The sequence below is a fragment of the Mixophyes fleayi genome, chromosome 4 (assembly GCF_038048845.1).
Source record: "Mixophyes fleayi isolate aMixFle1 chromosome 4, aMixFle1.hap1, whole genome shotgun sequence".
In the NCBI taxonomy this organism is placed as follows: domain Eukaryota; kingdom Metazoa; phylum Chordata; class Amphibia; order Anura; family Limnodynastidae; genus Mixophyes; species Mixophyes fleayi.
This window is the reverse complement of record NC_134405.1, coordinates 261,659,864-261,676,757: the sequence shown is the minus strand read 5'-3', so window position 1 is coordinate 261,676,757 and position 16,894 is coordinate 261,659,864. Positions and strand designations below refer to the sequence as shown.

At 36.7% G+C, this 16,894-nt stretch overlaps 1 protein-coding gene across 5 annotated transcripts in view; it reads right to left on the bottom strand.

The window, feature by feature from the left end:
* Positions 1–16,894, bottom strand: part of FGF1 (fibroblast growth factor 1) — a 233,073-nt gene that overhangs the window by 173,379 nt on the left and 42,800 nt on the right. For 2 of the 5 annotated variants that reach the window (XM_075209695.1, XM_075209694.1), the window contains exon 1: positions 11,737–11,871. The exons of 1 other annotated variant lie outside the window; for it this stretch is intronic. The gene's annotated coding sequence lies outside the window, so the exon portion shown is untranslated. Of the gene's footprint in view, positions 1–11,732; positions 11,872–16,894 lie in introns of those variants that run through there. 2 more of the 5 variants (XM_075209696.1, XM_075209692.1) reach the window with 2 other exon arrangements.

Genomic DNA, 16,894 nt, shown 5'->3' with positions numbered 1-16,894 from the left:
TTTGTAACGGTACAAGATTAGTAGTCCAAAAGCTCAATTCTCTTGTCATTGAAGCAACTATTTTGACAGGCTGTGCAAAAGGTGACAATGCTTTCATTCCACGCATACCTTTCATTCCATCTGATATGCCATTTCAATTAAGCGTCTACAATTTCCAGTTCGTTTAGCTTTTGCCATGTTTATCAATAAGGCCCAAGAACAATCTTTACATGTAGCTGGAGTCAACTTGGAATCACCTTGCTTTTCTCATAGACAATTTTACGTTGTGTGCTCAAGAGTTGGATCACCAAGAAATTTGTATGTATTTGCCCCAAATGAAGAAACGAGAAATATAGTTTATCAAGCTGTTTTGAAGTAATTGTTTATCGGTTCGTTCCATCATATACAGTTCAAATACAGTTTAACATTTTCACTTTTCACCTTCTACTGGTCCAATTTTAACATGATATTTACATGTATGTTTAATATTTAGATTGATTTTTGTAAATAAACATTCTTTAAATCCCGGGCAACGCCGGGTATTCTGCTAGTACATAAATAAAAAAAGAACATTTTGAAAAGTTCTTGAATTACCTACTACAGTTGCATTCTTAAGGAACATCCTTAAAAAATCTCACTGAACACATACTTATACAAATTTAAATACATCCCTATATGGGGGTAGATACAATCATATTGAAATCAAGGGAGCACTAAACCTGAACCACCGAGGAAAACTACATGGTCAATATTTTACATATAAGCCCTTAGTTACCCCCATTTATTTTATGTATATAACTAAGTTCAGTAATAAACACCATTTGATATATATTTATACACTTTATATAAATTAGTGAAAACGTTTAGCAATATGTATTTATGTAGAGATTACTAGAGATTATTTTTGTTGTTTATCTTTTTTAAAAACAAGTATATCCTTTTTATCCCTGTAGTCTTGTCAACCATGTTCAGCCATTATTGTCATTATTATTGTTCTTAATATATACTTAGGTGACTTGTGTGCTGTGTCTTTAGGGTGTTTTGTAGTCAAATGCAGACATGGATTCCTCTTATATTAGCAATCCTGTCAGTTAATGTTAAGCTATTTTAGACAATACACCCATAATAGGGAATAATTTTATGGTATGCAGACTTTTTATATCCGATCAAAGTCAAAGTGGAAGGAATCTGATACAATATAGAGAAAAAAAAGTGTAAACAATGAAACCCATCACCACGTGTGGATGTATCATTCAAACCGGAAGTACAGACAGGAACAGGCAGATATTCTTCACAAAACGCACGGCAATATAAACGCCCTATATGTATATTAAACAAATGAAATAATTGTTGTCAGAGCCTATCCTTAACACTACATATCTGTGTGTATAATGTATTGGTTGGTACTCTGTTTATGAGGTATTGGTTCATATTTTGATCAAAACATTTAAGCATCTCTGCGTCATGGGTACCTCATTATATACAGTTCCTACACTGATCTATATGCTTTGCATTTTGATCTGGCAGGTAAGTGCAACACATGAACAAACAGTGTAATTTGGATACTCAAATGTGTGACGCACAACCAGATCACTACATGTTTTTAGGAGGAGGGTTGGTGTGTGATCAAAAAGTTGAGATGCAGCGTTTTGATCATTTTGTGGCTAATGAGGTGGCAGCTCTAGATGTACCACTATTTAATGTTAGTCTGACCATTGACTAATTATGCAGTAACATTGTTTTAGGTAATCAGACTCCCTTTATTCGAAAGCTATCCATTTTTCAAAAGACACTATAAGGACTAGCATCCAAATCGTTATGCTAAAATGACTCACGAGTCCTACACCCCCAGCTTTGTCTCACCATGCCCATTACCAGGAAACATAATTTTAAATACATTTTATCTTTCCAAGATTTGAAAATGTTTACACATATATTTGGTACAAATGCTCGTATGACTGGAGGTTTTATTTTTGGGTATAGCAGAAAAAGAAAACATTTATTGTATGTCTAGAGTTATATTGGGATTTTTTGTTATTGTTGTTTTAACTTAGCCACCAAAAATTACACATACTTTAGCAAAAACCACAAACACTCAGAACTTTGGAAAAACTGTTAGATGTGCATATGTCCTTTATCTTCAATATAACCGAAATAAAGGCATATTAAATAATAGCAAAACAGCAAAAAAGGGGTACCTTTCCAAATGATGCCAAGATTATATAAAAATGTTAAGACAAATATATCTCATTAGATAAATTGGAGTCAGCAAACAAGATCAAGCAGCTGTAAAGGAGGTTGCATCCTCGCAATTAATGGAAAAAAATAATCTAAACATTACAGCGCTAGAAACCTGAATGCAACAAATTATTTGATAAACACGTGTTTATCAAGAAATTTGTTGCATTCAGGTTTCTAGCGCTGTCATTTTTAGATTAATATTAAATAATACAATACAAAGACAATTGGAAATATATCCTTCTGTAACTGTCTACCCCAAAAGTGGACAAAGCAGAAATAAAATAGCTTTCTTCCTGAACACACAATGATATTGTGCCACTCTTGCCACTGTACATTGTCCCCAAAAGGTTCTACTGAACTGAAAGACCACACAGATTACAGGAGTTTTGCCTTAAAGGAGTTCTGTATAATAATATGTAAATCAGGCCTGCCTTTTTCTACCAGAAGGATGTTGTTGCTCATCCTTGGGGATAGTTAAAAGGTAGTTGTAGGATGACTGAAGCTTCTTGAAATTTCAGTGTTCACTCCCACTGGTCACAGGTGAAACAAAGCACAGGAGATGAAGCCCATTAAGGTAAGTTGACTATTATTTTAACTATAAAACCCCTTTAATGGCTTCTATTGTACACTACACTATGGGGTATAATGTAAAGTGGGCCTCGTCCAAACAGAAGGACAGCATACAGCATACCTTTGACAAAAATACACCTAAAATAGAAGAAATCTTACAGGAAAGACATTGCAATTGACACAAAATCCTGCCCAAGAGGTCCGACAGACATGGAAGACTACACCAATTACAGCGGATAGATTGATCTTAAATTAAATGGTCCTTATGTTGTATGCCTATAGTTAATTTGGTCCTACTTTCTTGCATGTGAATTAAATAAATTAATTTTGTTTAATGAAACATTTATTACTGTGTTATTAGAAAGTAAACCGGTTAATATAAAAATGAAATCCCTAGTTACAGCTTCACTCTTTTCATGACTATATGGGAGCACAGTGACTTAGTGGTTAGCACTTCTGCCTTACAGCACTGGGGTAATGAGTTTGATTCCTGACCATGGCCTTATCTGTGTGGAGTTTGTATATTCTCCCCGTGTTTGCGTGGGTATCCTCCGGGTGCTCTGGTTTCCTCCCACACTCGAAAAACATACTAGTAGGATTATTGGCTGCTATCAAATTGACCAAATTGTGTGTGTGTGTATGTGTGTATGTTAGGGAATTGAGATTGTAAGCTCCTAAGGGGCAGGGACTGATGTGAGTGAGTTCTCTGTACAGCGGTGTGGAATTAGTAGCACTATATAAATAGATGATGATGATATATTACCTCATTCAGATAATAAAAAAGGGTCCCTCTGGCTTGTTTGAAAATATATATTGTCGCAACAGAAGCTTGTTTACTTTGACACAGCAGCATATATATTGGCAATAAAATTAAAATTTCTGATAAAGTGACAAATGTCACACATCTATCTTTTGTCCAATTCAATTTTAAACAAAATAAAAACAAATATGTGTTCCATTACAGGTAATCTAAGCTCTAAAATGTTGTTTACTTGTGTTTTATTGACTAGATATAGGTTTAGTTGATCTTTGTGTAGGCACTGTGACAATGTTTGTGATTGCCTCCCCTTTACCTGATCTCTGTCATATTATTAGGCCATCATCCAACTCTACTGTACATCATTGATGTTCATGTACTCTCACTGGTCATGATTCATTAAGGAAAGTTAAGCAATAAATTGAGAAAGTTGTCTGGACAAAACCAAGTTGCAATGTTGTCTGGACAAAATCAAGTTGCAATTCAAGTGGTGCAAATTTGTTCCGTGCTGGGGTCACTCCTTTTTAATATATTTATTAATGATCTTGGTGATGGTTTAGAGAGTAAAGTTTCTATTTTTGCAGATGACACTAAACTCTGTAAGGTAATAAAATCAGAGCATGATGTAGCTTCTCTACAGAGGGACTTAAATAAACTGGAGGATTGAGCTGCCAAATGGAATATGAGGTTTAACATAGATACATGTAAGGTTATGCATTTAGGGATTAAAAACAAGAACGCAATCTATAAATTAAATGGAATTAATTTAGGAGACTCTATAATGGAAAAGTGCTTGTTGACAGTAGACTTAGCAATAGTGCTCAATGTCAAGCAGCAGCTGCAAGGGCAAATAAAGTATTAGCATGCATAAAAAGGGGCATAGATGCAAGGGAAGAAAGTGTAATTTTGCCACTGTATAAATCGTTGGAAAGACCTCATCTTGAATATGCAGTACAGTTCTGGGCACCACTCTATAAAAAAGATAATTTGGAACTAGTAAGGGTTCAGAAGGGTATGAAGTCATTAAGTTATGAGGAAAGGTTAGCCAGTTGAGGCATGTTTACTTTAGAAAAGAGGTGTCTAAGAGGAGATATGATTACTATGTACAAATACATAAAGGGTCAATACAGAGAACTTTCATGGGAACTTTTTACTCCAAGGACTATACACAGGACAAGCGGTCACCCCCTAAGGTTAGAGGAGAGAAAATTTCACAATCAGCAAAAGAAGGGGTTCTTTACAGTGGGGGCAGTCAAAATATGGAATTCACTGCCAGGGAAGGTTGTGATGGTAGATTCAATGTTTAAGAAAGGAAAAATGTATCCAGGGATACAACCGTTAATTAAAATGAAGGATAGTAGTGGATATAGGGTAAAAGTAGGACTGCAATATTCGGTCTGGGGGTATTTTCACAATTGAAACAGATTGGCGGTTGTTTACAAATATAAGTGAAGGATCGTAGGAGACCCAAAATAGGTTGAACTGGATGGACTGGTGTCTTTTTTCAACCTCATCAACTATGTTACCTTGTTACTATGTATTTTGCACATAAAGAAAATACTGTCTATTTTGTCATGTAGCACACAAATACTTGATAGCTTATTTGTACACTGAAATTTGATCTAGGACATGCCCTACCCCAAATATAAATCTGGCATCACATTTTAAATTTACCTCCCCCTCCAATGCAACATGGTTTTACTTACTTTTGCTTAACTTTCCTTAATGAATCAGGCCCACTATTATTATGTTGGGATCTCTTAAAATGTGGGTTTATTTGTTTCTTTGTTTGCTTGCATTAGTCTAGGTATGTATGATACTTGCTAACCTTGGAAATTTGTTTTCCGGGAGGTGCAGGGGAAAGGTGGGAGTCTGGGGTGGGCCTTGAAGAATTGTGTCACTGGTCCCGCCCCCTTAACAGACATCAACATTTTTGGCTTATAACAGCAGGGGCCAGGGCCATGATGCCGCTTGCATCACATCACTAAGCCACGTCCCAGAAATTTGGGAGTCTCCTGGTCATTCCGGTAGAGTAGGCAAATATGGTATATAATACCTTATATGATATGGTTTGCCATATTTATCTCCAATAATTAATAATTGGTCAGGTTAGTTATAGTAATCTCTTCTGGGCAGGTCTGCTGAGACCTAGCCACACCCTAAAATGTAAAGAGTAGTTAAAGAACTATTGCATCTCCTACACCACACTTAAAGGAAAATTATTATAAATGTAAGCCATGTACCCAGCGCTAACCTGCCCTGGAAGGCTGTTTCTCAGCAGAATAGGGACAGGAGAGGAGGTGACTCTGGCTAGGGGCAGTCCAGTGCCTTTGCTGGCACAGGAAACTACACATCCCAGCTTGCCCAAGAAGCAGAGGAAAGAGAAGTGATGTCAAAGCCCGCAAGTTGCAAAGAAATTTGCGCCAGAAAAAGAGGAGGGGCAAGGAAAGAGAAAAGGAAGGTACGGCCATTGTCGGGACCTCAGCCTTATTAAGCACAGCCGATGGAGAGAATAATTGCTGCTAAACCCCCTCATCCAGCTATGGAGGGTAAAAAAGTAAGCTTTTAGAGGCTGAGTCCGGGTCAAGTCCAGAGGTCTACAGGGAAAACAGGCCCAGTACAGAGAGAGCCACTTGATCCAGATACCTGTGTTTTAGTATTGCTTTTACATTACGGTTTATTGAGGAGAACCACTGGGGACCCATCCAAGCCTTTAATCTGTATTTTAAAAGTCCACCAGGTCTCCAGAACAGGCCACTGTCTAAATCAAGTGTGTTGATTATATGCAAAGAGTGATACATTTAACATGGTATTGCTACCAGCCTCATGTGAAGTTTCTTCATGACTGTCATTGCTGTTACATGCCATTGCAATCATTGTCATTGCTGATTCTTTTATTGTCACCAATGTAAAGTAGATTCTGCTACTGAATGTTATTACCAAATGCCATTACTAAATGAAATATTATTGTGCTACTGTTTGTCAATTTGAAATTGCATTATTGTCTTGTCACCTTTCGGTTACATGGCCATTTAATAAATGTGCAAAGTGGCTTTTCACTTTTTACCTGGTGTGTGTGTCATCATTGGTCATTTATTGTGAGTTGGGTTGGGGTTTTTTAAGACCTTGCCAAAGTCTATAACCCTGAAGAGAAAACATGACTCAGATATTTGAGAAGTAGTGACACTAACATAACCTAACTGTGAAATTTAACATCCCCTCTCATCTCTAGGCACGCTGATGAACTTGGAAGAGCAGGGGGTGTACAAAAATACACTTTTAAAAATGTGTGTAAATCCAAATATAGCATTCAATTGTTTCACTGGAACAACATACAAAGTTTTTTGTTTTATCCTGTCTTGTGTTATGATGCTGCCCATATTTTATTTTTTTGAACAAAATTTTATTGAGTTTTTGTAGATTTATGGGAAGCATAGGGGCACAGAAAGAAGGGTAAAAAGAGGGGATGCAAAAACATATTCAATGTGACATAACAGTGTCTTTTATATGGTGCAGTGTATATCAGATTAATGAGGACGGTGGAGAAAATTCAATCTAGTCTGGCATTAGGATGTAACGCCATGGTGGCACAGGAAGGAAAGGTAAATGATAGCTGATTGTTAGTACATGCGATTGAGGAATTGAAGGGGGTAGGGGTGGATTTGAGAGGGGGAGATGTGATGAGGAAAAGGGAAGAGTTCCAAATCTTGTCAGCTGCTGCTCATCTTTATCTGCCACTATTACTTGCTAATCTTTACACAGGCAACAGTAGCGCAACAGTAGCAGTTGCATATGATCTAAGAACAGAGAAAAGCAAAGGAGTAAAATAAGAGGAATAGGACTAAATGAATAACAGAAGCTTTTTTTGAACACCATGGAATACATTGCAGTCTTCAGTTACTATTATCTTTAACTAATGTAACATGAAAACCTAGTTAATAGAAAGGTGAAGTGAATTATTGATCCACACAAGCACTGTATATCTTCACAACAGTTTCTGTTTCACAAAACACTCAGATTTGTATTCATTTTGTAAGTACATTAAATAAATCTTATAGCTTTTTTGTTTCAGAAAAGAATATCACAACAGATCGTGGAATCCTAATTCCAGCAGCCATATTTTACTTTGGGCAACCAGAATTTATGTAAACAATTTTTTGGCGTGATCAAGGGGATTGTGAACAGTTTTAGGTGGAACAGGTCCATAGCTTAACTTGTAGAAATGGTTGAACTGGGAATGTTGGGAGATATGTACAGATATTTAATGGTATAGTAAGGCCGGGCTTTCCACTGGCATTTTGATTTCCGTTTAGTGTAACCACATGTTAAATTCAAACAAGTTAGGTTGTATTTGCACTAGGGATGAGCGGGCTCAGATTGCCCTAATCCGAACACCCCCGAACAGTGCCGATCCGAGCCCGATCCGAGCACTGTTAGGGGATTCCGGCTCGATGCAAAACTCAGAACGAGGCAAAGCGTCATCATCCCGCTGTCGGATCTCTATTATTCCCCGTTTCCAACAAGTCAGTGTATACAAGTAGCACACGAATTTGTGCCTCTGCGCATGCTCATTGCCCATGGCAACATCGGGAGATGCAGATACACATCTGCATAGAGAGGAAGGGCGGCCGGCTGGGAGTTACTCCTCATTACACCACAGGACCCAGGACAACTGTACCACAGCATGTGGAGACCTGAACACCGGACAATGGTTACTCTGGAAATACACTCCGGAAATAGGTCAGTCAATCCTGCTGTTTTCGGGTAGCGTTGTTTGGCAACCACCACTTCTGTGTATTAGGTCACTTTTCACTCTGACCACACACAGCGGTTTTCGCTATTGGACTCTATACAGCGTGTCTTTGTATTTGGGCTACTGTTTATTCAGGTTTTATGATCTTGGTATATTTCAACCCTTATCCGGACATATAGACTCTTGGAAATCTGGCATTTGTGCATTTTGGACTTATGGTCATACGGAGTAACTAGTGTTTAAGACGAGCTTTCAGCTGCAGCTGTTTCAGTGTTTATACAGCATATCTTCCAGGGCTCAGTCTTTGTTATATACAATCAACACCAATTGCATTTCCTCTATCTACATTTGTGTTAACTTGCAATATCATATAATATCATATAATATAAAATTTTCCTGCAGTAATAAAACTAATTAAAGCAGGCATCCATCCTCTCACTACTCTTTAATGAATTATAATGAGATCATAAATCTAGTCACTTTCTTGTACTGAGACTATTGGCTGGAGGTCTGCTCAGACTTGTCAGCACTCCACTCAGCCTTTCGAAATTGGCAATTATTAAAAGCTGTAGCTTTTTCCTTTTTGTTAGTCAATGTTCTTGCTACTGTATTAACCGAAAAGAGAAACATCAGTATAAGTTCAGTTTCAGAAAGTCTTATTTTTCCGAGACTGTGGTGCAGTGGTCCTTGTCCGTGTTGAATGATTAGTACTATGTCCCCTCACTATACTTAAATCACAAATGTATGTAATTAAAAGGAACAATCATTACCTAGATAGCTACGGAAAATACTTGTTTATTACTTGCCATAAAAAGGAATGTTTTCTTTTTATATGTCAGCAGTTGTGCACATTATTGAGTGCTTCTTTAAGTATGTCAAGATTTTGAGGGTGTTAAAAACTGGTAAATTAAATGGAGATACGGTGCAAAAATAATTTTATTTTCTTTCTTTACAAAATGTATACTAATGTTTAGAAGAAATTGTATGGTAAATAAAATAGTATTATCTGTTCTTTAAATAATCCTAAATACTTTCTCTAAATAATCTTGTTATGTTAACATGTTAAGGATGTTAAAAGCGTTCTGTAGCATACAAGGCTCCTAACAATGTGGCTTATTGTTGCAACGGGGGGATCCAAACGAACCAATCATTTCAGCCACAGTTTTGCAGGCCCTGTCGCTGAAATGATTGGTTTGTTAAAGTGCGCATGTCCTATTTCCCCAATATAAGGGTGGGTGGGAGGGCCCAAGGACAATTCCATCTGCACCTCTTTTTTTGCCATTATGTGCTCTTTGGGGCCTAGCTTTTCAAACTGCCATCCAGTCTGCTACTGCAGTGCCACTCCTAGATGGGCCACGTGTTTGTGTCGCCCACTTGTGTCGCTTAGCTTAGACATCCAGCTACCTCGGTGCAACCTTTTGGCCTAAAAACAATATTGTGAGGTGTTCAGAATAGACTGGAAATTAGTGGAAATGATTGTTATTGAATGTTATTGAGGTTAATAATAGCGTAGGAGTGAAAAAAAAACCAAAAACTGGATTTTAGCACTTTTTTTGCTTTTTTAAAAATAAATCAGAACCCAAAACCCTAAATCAGAACCAAAACCTTTCGTCGGGTGTTTTGGCAAAACAGATCAGAACCCAAAACCTCAAGCTAATCAGAACCCAAAACCCAAAACACTAAAAGTGGCCGGTGCACACCCTTAATTTGCACTCCATTGACCTTAATACATTTAACTTGCCATTCTTGTTAAATAGTTGTTAGTGTAATGAATGGGACCTCCTTATAAACAGGCAACAATGCCATAGGGCCCCGTGTAATGGGTAAGGGGCTTATAATTACAGAACAAATGTTAAGGAAATAAAACACCCGCTAAATCTTCTTTATTTCTTCTTGCTCTTTATGTCTTTTTCATTATTCTATTGTCATCTTATGTTTTTCTAGCTTTTGTCTTTCATGCCACCTAGCCAAGGTGCCCTATACACACCATGAGCCAATCTCTTATTGGCTTGTCTTGGGAGAGAAAGGGTGGGTTTGTTTACTGGTCAAGTATCTTAGAGACCTACTTGTGACTCTCCATCAAAGGTGCAGTTTTCACTAATTTAGCAGAAAACCAATTAAATTATTTTGCATGTATTAATAAATGCATAAAAAGGTATATACTTTATTTACTGTGATATTCACGTGTTGATGTAGTTTGATTATGATTACTTCTTAAGTGGGAATATGCAAACATTAAGCAGCTCAAACAAATATATAAACACTCCAGTGTAAGGCATCTAGAAGTTCTGTGAATGAAGAAGGTAGATGTAAAAATAAATAAATATAATTATTGCAATTGTCTTGCAATAACGTACACATTTGAGGGAATTTTGGAGCCTTTGAATTATAGGTCAGTATCAAAAGTATTAAATAAATTAATTAGATCTGTAGTGATTGTTTTATGTGCTGAAGGACAAATGACTATTTATGAAAAGGACATATTGCTATAGTAAACTGGAGTTTTCACAATTAATAGCAATGTTATGACAACCCTGTCAGGTTTTGCCAGCCTTTGTGATGACATGTGGAAGCCTATTTAACTAATTGAGTATTGCGGGGTTACTTGTTCTTGGAATAAAACATTTTTAAATGCATTAATATTTAAAAATATTTAATTCAAATTATATATGTTTTTATACTTTACTTAGATGTTTTTAATTGTTTAACCATACTTAACCATAACTAGGCTTCAGGTTGCATTGTGTATTCAATGGTAGAGACTATCCCTGTGAAGTGGTACATTACTCAGATGCCTTAGTAATATTTTTTCCAGAAAAGCAGACGGTAAGTAATTTATTTATAAACAATGATAAAAAAAAATTTCTATTTATCACCACAATTGGAGCATTGTTAGTATATTGGCCCAAACCGTAATGCAGATGTGGATTACTACTTACACTCTAGGGAGCTCAGATTCTTATGAGCCATGGCGTGATTCCAATGTCTGAATAGACCATCGTATCCAGTGGGTATAATTTATCCGTGACAGCTCCCTCTCTTATCATCTAAAATGTTTGCACTATCATGTGAACTATGATAATATTGTAGAAAACATTGCTTATAACAACATATTTTGTGCAATTAAATCTTCAGTCAATAGTGAAGCAGACTGAACAGGTTTGCACGCTAATGGACAGTTAGATGTAGGTTGGTGCCATTCATCATTGAAAAGCATCATAGATATATTTTTGAAATGCACCCTTGTCCTCTTTTACATGACTACATTAATCCCCATCCTTAATATCAGTTAGCAATGCTTTACAAATCCGACAAATTATTGAGAAGGCAGACAAAATGTGTTGCCTGCATTTGAAATCAGCCACACCCTAAGCAGACAATTTCCTTAAGTGCACAGTCTTATGTATAATTAACCATCCAAGTGCTGATCACCTACCTGTAGCATAACAGCTGAGAGGTTCTTACTGCTGTTAATCTGTAGATTCTGGGAGGGATGATATGCTGTCGCAGAGCAGACAGAGAAAGAGGAGGGGTGGAGCAGTTCTGTCAGCAGGTCTACCCTATGTTCTCACGCTGCCATTTCTCTGTAGAAAGGTCTGGCCTTCACAGATTGTGCATCACAGCTGTGTGAGGTCAACTACAAGCTAAGACATGCACAGAAAATCATTTATGCTTAGCGTTTAAAAATAAAAGTGTAGTCAAAACAGGTTAAGAGAAACCTGATATAATACAATGGCTTCAGTCGTGCCTGACTGCATATATAAAACAGCCGTTAAGTGTATAAACATATAGTTTGCATTAGCTACAAGTCAGTGAAATACCTGCGCCTATGTACTTGGAAGAGCTGAACTCTGTATTGTTTCTTTAGGGCTCCCATATGCACCAGTTTACCAGCGATAGGGCTCTTGTTTCTTTTTATTTGCCAGTGGAGATATTCTACTTTATAGGCTTACTTTCCCAGAAAGCTTACTATTGATAGACTAGGACAACAACTGTGGTACATTCTGTACGGAACTTGATAAGACATATTTCCACTAATTCCTTTGTAGGATATAGATTTAAGAGACAGTAATAGTTCAATGGATTTTTGTGTGCGACTGCTCAACAAACTATTCACAACTGCTTTGTATGATACAGAAGTCAGGGGACATATTCTTCCATTAAGCAACTGGATGAAGCTGTGTTTAGACAGAAATATAATTACTTTTAAACAGGTTTTGTATGCATTATGTAGGAACATTTGAAATTTTATATCAGATCGCACAATGGTTAGCATTGCTGCCTCACAGCGCTATTGTTAGTTTTCTTCATTGATTGTGCATATGTTTTGGGAAGTTGTTTGTGTATACTTGGGAAAAGTTTTGTTACCCTCATTCAATGAGGATTATATCTCTTGTATTATAAAAAGCTTAATAAAAGGTGCTTTTTTTGTTATGATAACAAATGTCTACAAACTTTTGTTGCGCTTATTGGTTCTGTGTACGCATATGTGGTTGTAAATATTTCTGGCGTGGACCTGGCTCATACGATACACATTGGCTCTGCTTTTTACCCAGGCTTCCACTTTTCCTTATTCTCACAAATATAAAGCTTTAGATATTTCTGAAAACTGTTGGAAAACATCATAGTAGGAGGATCGACTTCACACCAGGAACATGGCTGTTTTGGGATCTTCTGGACCGCAATCTCTGTTCAGCTGTGGCACTCAGAGAGCTCAACAGTCATTGCTGTTTCTACATCTGTTCATCTGCCCATTGAGCTTAATTGTGATTGCTGTTGCCATCTCTGTTTGGCTGCTGGACCCTCTGCACCCAACTGTCAGCATCCTGGACTTCATCGTGTTAGAGCTACAACAACTGCCTACTCTATTAACCCCTGCCAGGTGGCAGTAAAGTATTCTTCACATCCTCCATTGCCCTACACAATTTGGACCAATTGTTCCTTCGCACTGTCTTATTACATACCCTAGCTAATACACATTCATCCACATCTCTCAAATCTCTCCATCATGCACCTATTCAATTTATACTCTCTCTTTCTCCTATTCAGTTTCACCACACTTCTCTCCAAACTCCTCTTCTCTCTCCATCATCCTATTTCTCCCTCCCCTGTTATTATTTCCCCTTCGCTACTTCCCTCCTCGGTAGTCTGTGCTCATGGACTCTTTTGTTTCCTGCACCCACTACACTCACCAGCCTACATAAACAGAAATAAAGCTCACACACACAAAACCTCCTTGCACTTCCTCTTTATCACACTGTTCCTTCTAGTGGCTGCTGGTGACATTTCACCTAACTCTGGGTACAGTATATACAATCCCAATTAACTACTCATGCACCTTGCTCCAACCCAAAGCTTTCCATCCACTTCATACTTTCAATCCCACCAACCTTATCCACATATCTCCACTACCCTCTCTTCCTTTCTCCTGTGCACTATGAAATGCCAGATCTATTTGTAACAAACTTGTATTCATTCATGATCTATTAATTTCAAAAACCCTAAACCTCCTTTGCAGAAAATTGTCTCACCTCCTCTGTCACTACATCTCCTGCAGCTCAAGGTGGTGGAGTAGGCATTCTACTTTCTCCAAGTCCTACCCTCTGAACCCTACCTCTCATTCTCTTCCTTCGAGTCCACATTATGGGCCTGATTCATTAGCGATTTTATCTGCTGTTTTTTTTCAGATCTTGCAAAAATCGACTCTGCGCATGCCCAGAAAATGGAGATAAGAAGGAAAATCCATTGGGTAAGTTAAGAATTTCTTAAGTTAAGATGAAACTCCTGCTTAACTGAACTTAAGAAGTTTCCCCCTCCACAAGGGTTGGGAAAGGGAGGGTAATGGGCAGAGATTGGGCGGAAATCCTACTGACTTAAGAAGGGTAGGCGTTTACCTACGGATCCATCGGATAGATAAGAAGAAATGCTTAACGTTTTTCTTAACTTATTGCTTAACACTTAAGGAAGCTTGGGGTCATATTTAAGTCCTAAAAAGCTATAGCAGCAGCGCTGAATTACAACACTAAAGAGTAAAAAAAGCATTGTTCATTTAAAACACTTATAACTTAGTATGCACAACATACATCTTAACATCTTCACTCTGAATTTTTTTTCTTAAATTTATATGAAAATTATATTATTATGTCATACATTAAACAATGTACTATTTTTCAAAAAATAGATAGATGGTAGATGAACAGTTGTAATAAATTGCAATGTGAAGCAGTTGACGTGTAATATCTCATAGTTATCCTATACCTTATTTGATATTTTTTAAACATGGTTAATAATACACTAGTATAAATGAAAGGCATAACAGCTTAATTTGTTAAAACTATAAAGATAACATTTGCGAACATAAACCATGCGTACTCTTCCATAAAGGACACATAGGAAACCCACACAAACATGGGGAGGATATTTAAACTCCACAGAGATAAGGCCATGACTCAGGATTCAAACTGATGACCCCACTGTTGGAAGGTGGATTGTCTAACCACTAAGCCAATGTGCAGATGGAAACAATATGTGCATGATATAGACTAGAACAAAAAGCTCAACAATACACAATTGCATGCAAGGCAAGTGCTACTGGCAAGCTAATGTGTTACTCTTAAAAATTAACAATTGCACACACCAGCAGTGCCAAATAAACCACCACACTAAACTGTTGTAAAAACAAGGTTTGTTTTAAAAACCCATAATCAAAAAAATGCACAATATATGCACAACATACACCTGCATACTCTTCTCTCATAACAATTTTTTTTCTTTAATTTTTATTAATGTAAATTATTACTCAATTAAATATTTTAGCTCTGAATGCATGGTAGATGCACTGTTTTAATAATTTGCAATGTAAAATCATTGATGTATAATATAATAATTGTTGGGCTTTAAATTGTTTGTCATTTTTTGCCTTCTGACTTTTTTTAGGTGTTGTTTCTTTTATCTGTGGATATTTTCTATTTATTTGGCTTCACTTTGTTTTGAACAGCTGCTTGTCCCACACAAATTTCAACGTGCAATATAGGCATATTTCACAAAATGGGTCAGGAATCAAACTCATGATTACTGATGAAAAGCGGATTGTCTAACCACTAAGACAACGTGCAGATCAAGCAGTACATGCATTATATGGACTTGAAAGACAAGCACCATGTTTGAAAGTCCTATTAGGTAAAATAACATATGAGTACATAAACCGTAAACCAAGTTAATAGTGTTCCTAAAAAAGATACAATACAACACAGGCACTACTGCCAACATGAAGGTTTAAGGATAAACAATAAAGAATTACACACACATTCTCTTGTTCTCCAACATGAAAAATGTGTCATCTGAAATTTTTAATTGTAAGTAAATGTGAATGCGAATTCAAGAGATAACAATTTGCAATCATCAATATACATGCGCGATACAATACTCTACACATTGTATATCTCCATGTTTCTGTGGGTTTATAGATACGTCCATGACTTTGGATTCATATTCATGACCCTACTGTTGGCAGCTGGTTTGTCTAACCAATAAGGCATACTTCAGATTGAAACTAACAAACAACACAACACAGGCACTAGTGGCAACCTAAAGTGTTAATGAGCATAATTAAATGAACAATTGGACACACCTTCTTAATTACTGACATGAAGGATCATATTTAAAAAAAAAACAATTAAAATAAGAATGTCTATGCAAATGCATCTCAGAAAAAATCACAATCAGAAATAAACGCAAACCTATTTTAATCAGTATAAAATTAAACAACAGATATCCGTAAACAGTGTTGCATAGACCCAGCATCAGATCTCGTCATCTGATACCACAGTGGGCCATACACCTGCAAATACTTGTCTCATTACAATCTACTATAAAAGTGCTTCATGCACACTTGAAGTTGGTTAGGAGTCTATAGTTGAGTTTACTGGTGTGGATTTGTATAGTGCACTTTTAGAGTTATTTTTTCTCTTACTCTTTTATAGACACTTTAAAAGTTTGTGTTTGTAAGATATTTTATGTTCCACAATAACAGTGCATCTCGATTTTCATATGTAACTTGCATTTTAACGTGTGTTTTTGTATTATAATTTTCAGCTCAGTATTTGTTTTGTTTTGGGGGGGGGGGGTGTTCTGAAGTTTTTCAATCTAATTTCTATTAAGATGATTCTTATGTATTTTGGCACTTCCACATGTTATATGTTTGTCAAAAAATACAATTGTTTTTTGGTAATGAAAGTAAAGGCGTGTTTCAGTTTTCTAAACATAAACAAATGCATGCACTAGACAGCTTTGACTGAAAAAAATGTTTACCTTTGAAATCGACAATTCTTTTGTAATCGGGCTGTAAGGGCTGCCTACCCCTGCTGAGATTATCAGATGCAAGTTTTCTAGCCATAGCACTTATAAAAATAATGTTGAAGGTTGACTGTTAGAGCTTAGCTGAAAAAAAACCAAACTAAAGACTTTCATTGATATACTACCAGACCTTAGCTAGGACATGCCTGCCTCACCTGAAAAATAAACATTAATCAACCATAGTCTGTGTTAATCATATATCTAACTCACTATGTGAATGTTCTTTTCTGCCCAGGTCA